Source organism: Aquarana catesbeiana, linkage group LG01, assembly GCF_042186555.1.
Source record: "Aquarana catesbeiana isolate 2022-GZ linkage group LG01, ASM4218655v1, whole genome shotgun sequence".
Classification (NCBI taxonomy): Eukaryota; Metazoa; Chordata; class Amphibia; order Anura; family Ranidae; genus Aquarana; species Aquarana catesbeiana.
Window position 1 is genome coordinate 763,992,628 of NC_133324.1, and position 13,200 is coordinate 764,005,827.

A 13,200-nucleotide genomic window follows, 5' to 3' on the forward strand; every position below is an offset into this window, starting at 1 on the left:
CAAGTTTAGATCCTACCTTCGTTAGCACGATCGGCGTCTCCGATGCTCCTTCCTCCGCTCACAGATCGTACGTAAGACGCGCGCGTTACGATTTATACACACTGCGCATGCGTATAACTCCGCCCGCCCCTGACGTTCGTTCTATTCTATTCCCCGCCCCTTTTTGTTCGGCGCAGTGGAGGAAGAGCACATGGCGGATAGACAGCAGGATCGTGCTAATTACAGCAAGGAGGAGGAGGAGGAGGAAAGGCCGGAGCCTGAAACGTCCCGATCCAGAAGGAGATTAAAGGACTCAAATATGTCCTTTGGGGAGATGTTGGAAATGGTGGACATCCTGAAGAAGTCCGACTATGATGGAAAGTATGGGCCTTACCCCAACCACAATGTCCGAAAGGCCAAGATCATGGCGAAAGTGGTCAGGAGTCTGCACCGGAAATTCGGGGTACAACGATCGAAAGATCAGCTCAGGAAGCGGTGGTCGGACCTGAAATTACGAGAACATGAGCAGTACAGAAAGATCCGGAGAGTGCTGCAAAAAAGTAAGTAGTTGTGCTGTGTTCCTATTGTTCTTGTGTTTATTACGTTCGTGCTGCTCCATGTGCTTTTAGGAACTGTTGTACAGTTTAAAATGGCAACTTTCATGTTCATGGGCACATTATTCGTTCGGATCACACATTTTTTTTTCGGACTATAAAATACCATTGTTTAGCCCATATGCATTTGGCCACCATTTTGAGGCCCTATACTTGTCTTCAAAGAATTGGGTTGTGTAGATGGCTTTGTTACTAGAATGAAATGCAAACTAGATTGTGTGTAAGGAGAGGACACTGAGCAGCTGTTTTCACATCTGGACACTGGAGCACTAGTGTGGGACCCCAGAACACCATTTTTATTAGGGGGGCCACACAGGTGCTCCAGTGTATACTATGGGGGGGGGGGGGGGGCTCCATCTGTGAAGCTTGTACAAAACAGGTAAAGTATTGCAGGTTGACAAAGGACACTAAAAAAGCTACATCTTGGAACTCTGCTAAAATAGACAATTGTACCCCACTTCCAAGCAATGTTTCATCTTTAGAGTTCTGCCATCAAATATCTGTGTGCTAATTATACCATTTTTGTTTTACATAGGGGAGAAAAGACTCGGAGGACACCCCTCATCCGAGGAGACCAGAGCCCCCCCACCTCTGTAAGAAGGGGAAATACACCCAACACAAGATGAGCAGGAGGATGAAGACGTGGTGGAAGTAGTCACCACAACAGGTGAGTGTCTGCGACCACAGGCTCAGATAAGAGATGGATGGCGGCATTTTTTTTAGACCTAATTTATTTTGGGTTTCCTCTCTTTTTAGGTGATCGTGAGGTTGTGGATGAAGATCCTTTCACATCCGAAAGTGCCCAGATCGTGATCGGGGAGATCATGGGGTGTAATTTACAATTGGAAAACATCAAGCAAAACATCAATGATGTTATTCCAAAATATAAAAACATCATTGATGTTTTGGGGCGAGTTTAAAGCCCCTCAAAATCACTTTCTTCTTTTGTCTGCTACAATGTGCGAAATGTTTTTGTGATTTTTCCAAAAGCCAAATTTGGAGGATGCACACAGTGTGCCAACATGTGCTATCTGCCATCACGGGAGATCAATGGACGCGTTTTGGGGGTGCAACCCCTTCCTCAATAATAAAGTAACAGTGAGGAAGGGCTTTCTCCCCAAAAACACGTCCCTTGATCCCCCGTGATGGCAGCTAGCACATGTTGACATTGGGAAATTGGTGTGCATCTTCCAAATTTGGCTTTTCCAGGGGTGATTTCCCCCCATCTGAACGCAATATCAAACACAGTTCCTAAATACTCATGTCTGATATTGCCTTCAAGTTCTACCAAATGTGAACTTTGTAAGATCAAGATTTGTGTCTTTCTTGTGGGTTTTACACAGGCCTGTTTTCTATAAAATGCACATTTTGATTTTGGATAATGACACCACAAAAATTGTTATACAACAAACATGTCGGTTTGTCAGAAAAACCTTTGGTAAATGCACATGTGATTGTGCAGGTATTAAAAAGATTGTTAATCAAGAATGTGCGGATTATTGTCTCAACGCTACAACACTTTTGGGGTGATGTAATTGTTGTTTTATGAGAAAATGGGGGTTATTTCCTAAGGGCAAATCCTCTTTGCACTACAAGTGCAGTTTCAGTGCAGTTGCAAGTGCACTTGTAGTGAAAAGTGTCTTTGCATTTAGTAAATAACACCCAACAGTGCTTTGTAAGGTTACACAATCACGACATTTTCTGGACTCCACACATTTCTGTCAGGGTCAGCTAAAACAAACACAAGCAGTAAATGTCCACAAAGAAGAGCCTGGGGGGAGATGCCTGTCGAGAACTTGAGGTCCTGCAGGCTTCTCCCTGTCGCCAAATACCGCAGGGTAGCGACGAACCTCTGCTCCGGAGTGATGGCTTGCCTTATGCAGGTATCCTGCCTGCTGATATAGGGGGTCAGCAAAGCCAACAAACGGTGAAATATGGGGTCCGTCATCCTGAGAAAATTCCTGAAATCATCAGGATTATTCTCACGGATCTCACGGAGCAAAGGCATATGACAGAACTGGTCACGCTGAAGCAACCAATTCTTGGTTCATGAACTCCTCCTCACCCTGTTCATGGACTGGACTTGTGTCAAGGTCAGGACCCCAACACCAAGCCCCCGCACAGCACGAACTGTACGAGGAGTACGCATACGAAACATGGCTAGAAAACGGTCGGCTGCTCAGAACGAAGTAACAGAACGCACTGAAGAACAGCAAGGCCTGTGAAGAGCGACCTGAAAAACAGCAACGAGCGGACAAGATCGCACAGAAAACTCCAATACGAACTGACTGCACGCACTGAAGAGCAGATACAAACCCACAAGCACAAACTGAACGGCAGAAAACGATCTGAAAGCCACGAGTCTGAAAAAGCGCGAATCGTCTCTCACCAAACTTTTACTAACACGAGATTAGCAAAAGGAGCCCAAAGGGTGCCGCGCTTGGTTCTGAACCGGCCTTTTCTAGTCTCGTCGTACGTGGTGTACGTGACCGCGTGGTTGTCGATCGGAAATTCCGACAACTTTGTGCGACCGTGTGTAGTCAAAACAAGTTTGAGCCAACATCCGTCGGAAAAAATCCGAGGATTTTGTTGTCGGAATGTCCGAACAAAGTCCGACCGTGTGTACGGGGCATAAGTCCTTTAAAATTCTACTCACTCCCTATCTGGAATGTATCTTCAACGCTGCTGCTGCCTCTTCCGCCTTCCCACCAGAAATGTTAACTGCTCTTATAGTGACCCTACCGAAGCCAGGGAAAGAACCAACTTCACCTCCAAATTTTAGACCCATCTCCCTACTCAACATATATGTGAAATTATATGCTAAACTTATTGCTACACGATTGCTTGATATAATCCCCCTTCTTATTCATCCTGATCACACAGGCTTCACAAAGGGCAGACAGACTTCCGATGCCACACACAGGTTGACAAACATTATACACCTGGCGGGGCTCCATCAGAGGCCTTCTCTGCTGTTAGTACTGGACGCAGAGAGGGCGTTTGATCGGATCCACTGGCAATACCTCACTAGTGCTGAGGTGGTTTGGGTTCTCCAGCACTATTTTGTCGGCGATCCTGGCCCTGTACTGAAACCCTTCTGACCAGGTGTATACATCGGGAGTGCTATCCAAACCCTTTCGTATTTTCAATGGGACCAGGCAAGGGTGCACACTCTCCCCCCTTGATATTTAACTTGCTAATGGAACCTTTAGCCACATATATCCGCAACCACCCTGATATCAAGGGGTTCCCAATACATAACTTCACTCACACTATAAGTCTCTTTGCGGATGACATTATCATGGCACTCACAGAGGTGGAGACTTCCCTGGCTTCGGTACATTCTGCACTGGAATTGTTTAACCGAGTTTCGTACTATAAGGTCAATGAGAGCAAATCATACATATTAAGGCTGGGTATCAATCCAAATTTACAGAGAAAACTCAGAGCACAATTTCCATGTACCTGGAAGGATGATGGGATAAAATACCTAGGTATCACTCTGACAGCTTCCACTGACCACCTAGTAAAAGCTAACTACACTCCATTCCTTGATGTCCTGAGTAGAAAACTTAAAGATATAGCAAAGGTGGAATTATCATGGTCTGGCCGACTAGCGGCATTTAAAATGGTGATCTTACCGCAGCTATTATATCTGTTTAGGACCTTACCAATACCGGTCCCCAACTCTTTCTTCTCGACAGCCCAATCGCTAATTAATAAGTTTCTGTGGCAGGGTAGAAGAGAGAGATGTGCATTCAAAAACCTGGTAACAACAAGGAAAGCAGGGGGTGTAGGACATGTATTATTAACAGACTACTATACAGCAGCGATACTGGCACAAGTAAGGGCTTGGTTCCCCCAGTCGGGGTCATCTGATGCTAGATGGCTGGGATTGGAGAAATCACAGATACAAGGTCATGAGGCCGCATGCTCAAATGAGGGTTTGGTGTGAATTTTGGGGGGTTCTGGAGTTCCCCTTAAAATCCATAACAGTCCCTTATTAGGGATAAGGTTTCTTGCATGAATTTTGGGGGAAACCCCACATTTTTTAGATTTTGCTGCAGGATGTATAACAGGAAAAGTGAAATTTTAGAAAAAATCATTTGCACATTTGCTGGCCATTTGTATTTCCCTGTTGGCTTCTTTTTTGCATAAAATATAGCATGGGGACCTCATGCTGTTTTTGACTAAGAAAGCCAAGCTGACATGGAAATGCCATTTACTAGCACTCTAAATGGCATTTTTTTCCATTGTAAGCCTAGGTTCACACTAAGTGCGGGAATGAAATTTCATTCCCGCATGTCAGTCCTGATTTCGGGGACGATTTCAGAGATATCTGTGCGGGTTTCTGCACAGATGTCAATGGAAATCGCACCCCAAAATCACCTAAAGTAGTACAGAAACTACTTTTGGAAACTTTGGATTAGGACGGTGCAATTGCCGCTGATTTGGCATTCGATTTTACATGTCAAATCGCGTGCCAAATCACACCAATTTGAACCAGGTCTAAATGTCACATTGGATGTATATTGTGTAAATTGTATAGGTGTGCCCCTTCAGAGGCAGGTTTAGGGTATCCTCCAAACATGTAATTAATTTAAGTATTGTGTATTTTTAAGCTCACTGTTCCTTGCTGAACAGTTTTCTTATTTATTTATTTTTTGCATTAATACAATATACATGTCCCCCTGGGGAGTGCCCAGCCCCCTATGCTAATTGTTTGAAAATCCCTTGCCTATTTGAATTGAAAATAGCCAGAACTGATTTGAAAGATTCTGCTCTCATTGGGGTGCAGAGCTTCAGCACAGTTCGTCGAAGTTCAGGCAAGCTGAGTCCAGGTATATTTGGATCATTTCTACTAATCATGGCAAAGTACTAATTTTGCATTGCATTGTTCTCTCTCTAAATGCAGAAGCCAGTGTGAAGTAAGTACATTTTCTAAGAGAGAGGCTTGGCATAAAAAGTGGACCTTGCCTATTAGTGCAAAGTTTGGTTTTAGTCAAAAGCAATATGCAAATACATACAGTATATCATTGTGTTAAAGCTTCAAGTAAGTTAGTTTGAAATTTGTATCAGTTGTAAAAAGGATGGACAGATCCTGGACCCCATAGAAGTGCTGGATTCAAAGTATGTCTATCAGTATGCAAATGGGTAGTTAAAATCCATTGTCATACTTCCCTAATGTGTTTCTCTTGATAATTTTGAGATATACATTGTTCAGCATACATGAGTACACCCCAACAGATTTGTCAAAAAACCTTTACTTTCCTTCCAGAAACAACATTTTCTACGGGACACTATACTACAAAATACTCCCACAAAAAAGTATTTTTCATAACAAATTCATTCAGGACCATGTTGCAAAAATGAATACACCCCAATGAAAGTCTTAGGAGCAATGCCAAATTTTAGACAACAAAATCCTAATTAACAAGAATTCAGATACAGGTGAGTCTATATTCATTAACCACTTGCCGCCCGCCCACCATCAAATGACGGCTGGGCGGTGCGGCTCTCATTCTGGGTGGGCGTCATATGACGGTTTCCCAGAACGACCGTTCTCTGCGTGCCCCCGGGGGCGCACAGAGTGGCGATCGTGGCCGCGCCATGTTGCTAGGACACCCCGATCTGTGTAAAGAGCCACGGCCGTGGCTCTTTAATTATGTGATCGGCTGTGTCCAATCACAGCCAGTCACATGCAAACACGGAGATGCCGGTAATCGACGCTCCTCGCCTCCCACTGACAGAGTGGGGTGTGTTCATTTTTGCATCAACTAATTTGAGTAAAACTGAAGCCAAACAAATGTTCTATAAAACTCAGTTTTGGCAAAATTTTGGAAATTGTTCTTGTGTTCATTGAGATACTGATTAAAATCTTACTTTTCAAAATGGGTGTACTCATTCATGTTGAGCACTGTAGAATCCCTTAAATAAGAAACTTAGGCCCTATCCATATTTGAGCTAAAGTACACTGCTTTTACAGGTGTTAGCTTTTTTTTGCCTCTAAACGCCCCCTCCATTTCACCTATATGTTCATGCACACATACAGTAGGAGTTTAGGGGCGCTTAGGCGTGTTCCAGCATTTTAATTGCCAGAATTCTGGCCAATAGAATGTATTAACACCAGATGTGGGAATGTGCATAAACGCACAAAACCATGCATGCAAAAACCCTGCCTTTTATCGCATTTTTGCTGCTGCTAAATGCCTGTAGGTGAAAAACGTATCAACAGAATACAGTGTGCATGAAGCCTGAGTGCTTTCACACTGGGGCGGTGTGCTTGCAGGATTTTTCAAAAAGTCCTGCAAGCAGCATCTTTGGGGTGGTTTGGAAGCGCTCCTAAACCGCCCCTGCCCACTGGAATGCATGGGCAGCGACGTAACACGGGCGGTTTAAAAAGCGACGCTAAAATGACGGTAAAGTGCCACTAAAACGCTGATGCTGCGTGGCTGCAGTGTGAAAGTAGCCTTAGTGGTATGTTCATGAGTGGGTGTACGTGATAGATTTTTTTTCATGATATTAGCACTGGTGTTAAAATACGCTTTGGTACATTTATCTTCTATTTTAAGTATAACAGCACAAAAAAAGTTAAGCAATGACATGAATGATTATTTAGTTCACAGAACCCTTAATAGTTTATATTGTAGCCTCTTGGTAATATGCACTACTACCAGCATCATTTACACTCTGCTTATAAAAAATGTTTCTCTAGACAATCATGCAACACTAATCCTTTTCTTAAAGTACATTGTATATTTTCATCCAGTCTTCCATAATTTAAAACAGAGTACCACGCAAAAGTGTAACTTACGCTCGTTGTTCTCCTCCCCCCTCCGGTACCACATTTGGCAACTTTCGGGGGGGAAGTTCCTGTCTTTCACAGGTATCCTGTTCCCACTTCCGGGAGCCTCAGCCACCGGTATTGACGTCACCACCCGAGCTCGTTCCTCCTCCTTCCCCAACCAGTAGGAGAGAGGAGCGGAGCGCATGCACAGTAGGGTTCCCGGCATGAAGCCGTAAGGAAACGGCTTGTGGTGCCGACATCGCTGGACTCCAGGACTGGTAAGTATCCGATTATTAAAAGCCAACAGCTGCAGTATGTGCAGCTGCTATCTTTTAATTTTTGCAGCGGTGGGCGGACCTCTGCTTTAAGTTCATTAAGGCCAATCATGCATTTGCTCAGCACATAACTATACCACATATGCAAGAAGTTTTCAGCTACCTTACACGTTTACAAGTTTGGGCTCTTGCTGTGCTATTTAAGGAGCCTTTAAGGAGTACAGGGCTACCTTAAAAACATGCCTGTTCTTATTTTCTTCTATGCTATATATACTGTATGCCCAATTTTAGGAACTCAGTTTAGATTTAAGGACCACACTTGAGGACCACACTTTAGAGAGGTGACTTCACACATCAGTGGCGCTACACATTTACTAGCAAAAGTATGCAAAAAAAAAAAAACGATTTAACTGAAAACGTTAAAACTGTTTAAGAGTGTGCTGGGGATTTTTTGTATATAAATATATATATATACAAACATCAGCAGGAAGAGCTTACCAGATTGCAAGGATAACGTGCCACAAATATGTGGCAGTGTTGAATTGTAATTCTGTAAATTTGCTGCACGTTTTCTCTTGCAAGTTGTACACTTGCAGAGAACTTGAAGCACAAGTTTTAGTTGACACGTTTCCAATTTGTAGCAAATTTGCATGCAAATCTCTAGCAAGAGCAAAATTGCTGTGGTGAGTCTACAGCATGAAAATTCAGCCACAAGGCGCATGTGCGAGGGACTCCAAGATGGCCGCGTAAGCCGGGAGCTCCTCACTACCCCAGCCAGCCAGCCGCCCTAGCGCCGTATCGGAAGCAGCAGCAAGCCCATGCACAGCAGGATCTATTGGGGGAACACAGCGGCTCCCCACCCATGCCAGCCACAGCTGCAAAAAAGGACCTGGGACCCCGCTTTGAGGCAGAGAAATTACAGGCCGAATCCAAGATGGCGGCCGCGCCTCAGACACATGCAGCATCAGGGGGACTGCAAGAAGCCAGGCAAGTGATCGCTCCTGCTACTCTTCCATACCCTCCTCCAGCAACCTCCTTATCCCACCTCACCACATCCCCCTCAGGCCACAATTCAGTCTTTCTGGATGAGAACCCACTGGCAGCCCCCTTGCTATCTCCTATGGGACATTCTCCTAGCCTTCAGCACAATAACAGCATTATGGGAGGCACAGACACAGATATGCCCCAGAATGCAGGGGATCTCTTCCTCAAACTATCTGACTTACTGGAAAGGGGCTTAGCTAATACAGCCCACAAAATAACAAATGACATTCGATCTGATTTCCAGAATCTGGGCACCAGAATAGAAGCGATCGAACAAAAACTGGATTACACAGTCTCAAGAACCAATCAAAACTCTGACCACATTCAGATTGTGCAGGAACAGTTGGATGCTGCCTTAAATAGGATCGACGATTTGGAAAACCGATCAAGAAGGGAGAACTTCAGGGTCAGAGGCATCCCAGAATCTTTCACGGATGTCCCTACAGCAGTGCAAGACTTGATCAAATCCCTTATTCCTGATATCTCTACACACAAGCTGGAGTTAGACAGAGCCCACAGATCACTGGGACCCCCCAGGAAGGACGGGTCTCCCAGGGATATAGTGGTGAAGCCGCACCACTACGGAGTGAAAGAGAACATCATGAAGCTCTCCCGCCAGCAACCACACATCTCATTCCAAGGCCACGATGTTCAAATATTTGCGGACATTTCGCCTATGACGATTCAAAAACGCAGAGCCCTCAAACCTCTATTACTAATCCTGACACAAAAGGAAATAAGATACTGGTGGGCTTTCCCCTTTGCTTTAAAATTTACCTACAAAGGCAAGACACACTCATTCACTAATCTGCCTGAAGGAGAGCGGATCCTCCTCTCACTGAAGCTTATATCTCAGGACTCAGAGATGGACACATCAAATGCGCAATCTGGATCCTACAAGAGACAGACTCCAACCAGCCCAGTCTCTCCTTTATGGAAAACTACCAAAAGCAGACAAGTAAAGGAACCGATGCCCTCCTGATTCGGATGAACACATCCGGGCATTACCTGGACACATTCCTCTGGAACTAACCCAAGTCATTAATAACCCTAAATGACCCTCTTAATCCCCTTAGGATTAAGATGTACGATCTCTGAACCCATCAGGGATACCGGACTTCCACCTTCATATGTACTTCTCCTGACTACGACACCTCAGACCTGATAGGTCACTCCGCACCATAAAAATGCAAATATTGGTCATGCGATTTCTCCTGTTGGATCATCAGTCCCTACTTAAGCGAGTCGCAAAAACACAGCTCTCACCCTTTCCCAAAGAATTCGTCTGGATCTCCCACAATCAACTTGACAACAAACAACAAGGATCAAGCTCTTGGGCCTTCCCCCCTATGGGTCTCCCTCAACACCGGCTGGTAGTTTGGAAGACCAGGAGCTGGACACGCTAAAACACCGGACTATTAGGAAATGCTCGCACCTAATAGATCGAGATACAGCTCCTATAATACTCCCCCCTCTCTTCCCTATTGTTCTTCCCCATTCCCCCTCCTCACCTTCCCCCTCCACCCCCCCTTCCCCCCCTTCCCCTTCCCATACCCCACCAAGGCGTAATAGGCCTACTGCATGATTATTTTAGCCGGCTGGCTTTGATACACACAATTTGCAATGTTATAGTGTTTAATTGGTTTTCCTCACAGGGTTATGTGAAATACTTTATATAGGTTTACCAATTGGGCAGACACTGACTGGGGTAGCAGTCATGCGCCTCCATCCATCTCACGATAATGGGATCCCCATGGTTGGGAGATGGACTGTTAGCCCCTTTGGAGGGCTACTTTTGTCTAATGTTGGGCGACATTGAGGGGATCTTTGCATCCGCTCGATGCCGCAGGTTCCTTTTGGGACACTTCACACGACAACACTCGCATTTATTTTTTCTCATTTTCTCTTTTCTTCCTGCCTTCTTCTCTAACCCTGTTTTCTTTTGTGCCAGTCCACAGGACTCTCGGATAGACCGCTCTCCTCCAGGCTCCAGGTCCTGCCTCACGATCCGAATAATTAAGCTCCACCATACTTCAGAGGAGGTAAGAAATGCCGCACTACACAAGCACTCCCCACATATCCAATATGTCTAGTGATACCGTGCCCCTAACGTCTTTTAAATTAGCATCCCATAATGCCCAAGGGTTAAATTCAGTGGTAAGGAGGCGTAAATTACTTCAATCTTACCATGCACAAAAATTGGCGGTAGTCATGATCCAGGAAACACATTTCCCTTCCAGATATAACCCGACATTTCTACATGCTCAATATCCCACATTCTTCCTAGCGAATGCAGAAGATAAGACCAGAGGGGTAGCAATAATATTTGCGAAAAATTGTAAATTTAAGCCCGATTTGGTGCACAGAGATCCAGATGGTAGATTTTTAATGGTAAAAGGTAAAATAGATGAAAGCCTTTATTCATTCATTTCTTATTATTCCCCCAACAAGGGTCAGACAAAATTCTTCCAAGCAATGCTTCAAACTCTAAGCCCACTATTAGAAGGAACGGTAATTTTTGGAGGTGACTCCAATGTTGCCTTCGACCCAGGTTTAGACAAATCCAAACCTTTAAAAGCACAATCAATCCGCCCCACAAAAACAAGCTCCAAGATCGCGAAACTAATTTATCAACAAGGCCTAGCCGATATCTGGAGAAAACATAATCCCACAAAGAGGGATTATACACATTATTCAAACCCTCACAAAACATACTCCAGGATCGATCACATACTCCTGTCAGTGATACATATACCCTATGTTCTTAAGGCCTATATTAAGGACACAGCCCTTTCAGATCACGCCATGGTGATCGTCACACTAAGGGGCGGATCCCACAAACCACCCACTACCCAGTGGAGACTCAACGACACTATTCTTAATGACCATATTTCAGTAATAGAGATTGAGAAGGACATAATAGATTACTTTTTGCGGAACAATGTGGAGGGAATTTCAGCAGAGACTCTTTGGGCCACTCATAAAGGGACCATACGGGGAAAGCTCATTCAAATGTCATCTCGAAGAAAGAAAGAGCAGATAGCGGAGATAGAGAAACTAGAGAGGGAATTCAAGGCCCTATGCAAGCAGCACAAACGGGACCCTTCTACGGTCCAAATAGCGCAACTAGATGCAGCCAGAATAGCATTAAACCTAGCTCACACAGTGAGGGCAGAAAAACATTTGAAATGAAATAGTGCGAAATTCTACGTTCAGAGAGACAAGATGAGTATTCTATTAGCAAGAAAGCTCTCTCCCAAAGTCACTAACTTCACCATCCCAAACATTAGACTACAGGATGGCACCTCAACCCTTAATCCCCCAAAAATCCTGCAAGCTTTTCAGTCCTTTTACTCTAAACTATATCAGCAAAATGACTCTATGTCTGACTCCTCCTTGAAATCATTCCTAGATGATATTGACATACCCACTCTACGTAAAGATCATAAGGATCTCATGGAAGCGCCCTTCACCATAGAAGAAACATTAGAGGTAATTAAAAACTTAAAAGGGGGATCAGCTCCCGGCCCCGATGGCTTCTCCAATCAATACTATAAAACCTTTAAGAAAACTTTAGCAACCCATATTACAAAATTCTTCAACTCCAAAAGGGTAGGGACACCCCTAGAGTCACAACTAAATTTGGCATTTATCTCTGTCATACCCAAGCCCGACAAGGATCCATCTTTAGTCGAGAATTACAGACCAATCTCGTTGATTAACAACGACCTGAAAATACTTACTAAAATCCTAGCTAACAGAATTAACTCCTTTATCAATCAATATATAAACAAAGACCAAGTGGGCTTTATGCCGGGAAGACAAGGCCCGGATCAAGTTAGAAGGGCGGTCGATATTGTCTCATTATTACAATCGGGTTGGGATGGAGGCCCAAAGCAGGAAGGCTTACTGCTGTCGTTGGACCTTCAAAAGGCCTTCGATTCTTTGTCTTGGACATTCCTATTCTCAGTCCTGGGACGATGGGGATTTGGGGTAAAATTTATAAATACCCTGAAAGCATTATACTCCACTCCTAGTGCCAAGGTCAAATTACACGGATTCTATTTGGATCCCATCCAAATAACTAGGGGTACCAGACAGGGGTGCCCCCTATCTCCTGCGATCTTTGCTTTAGCTATAGAGGTTCTGGCAATTGCGATCAGATCTAACCAAAATATTAAGGGGGTAAAATGCGGAGCGCACACCCACAAATGCGCCCTGTTTGCGGACGATATCCTTTTATTTGTCACTTCCCAAACTACCTCACTACCCAATATCTGCAATCTTTTAAAAACATTTGGATACTTGTCGGGCTTAAAGGTCAACATGGACAAATCACAGGCATTAAATATTTCCCTACAAGAGGCAGAAGTGAATAGGCTCAAGCCCTCACTCAAATTTAAATGGAGCGAATCTTCGATCCGATACCTAGGGATAAACCTTACCCCCAAGTTTGAGCGACTTTTCCAAGCTAATTTCTCTCCCATGTTCCGCACACTAG

The 13,200-nt window shown here is 44.4% G+C and overlaps 1 protein-coding gene across 2 annotated transcripts in view; it reads right to left on the minus strand.

The window, feature by feature from the left end:
- Window positions 1-13,200, minus strand: part of SPOCK3 (SPARC (osteonectin), cwcv and kazal like domains proteoglycan 3) — a 570,427-nt gene that overhangs the window by 367,109 nt on the left and 190,118 nt on the right. The gene's annotated exons all lie outside the window — the stretch shown is intronic.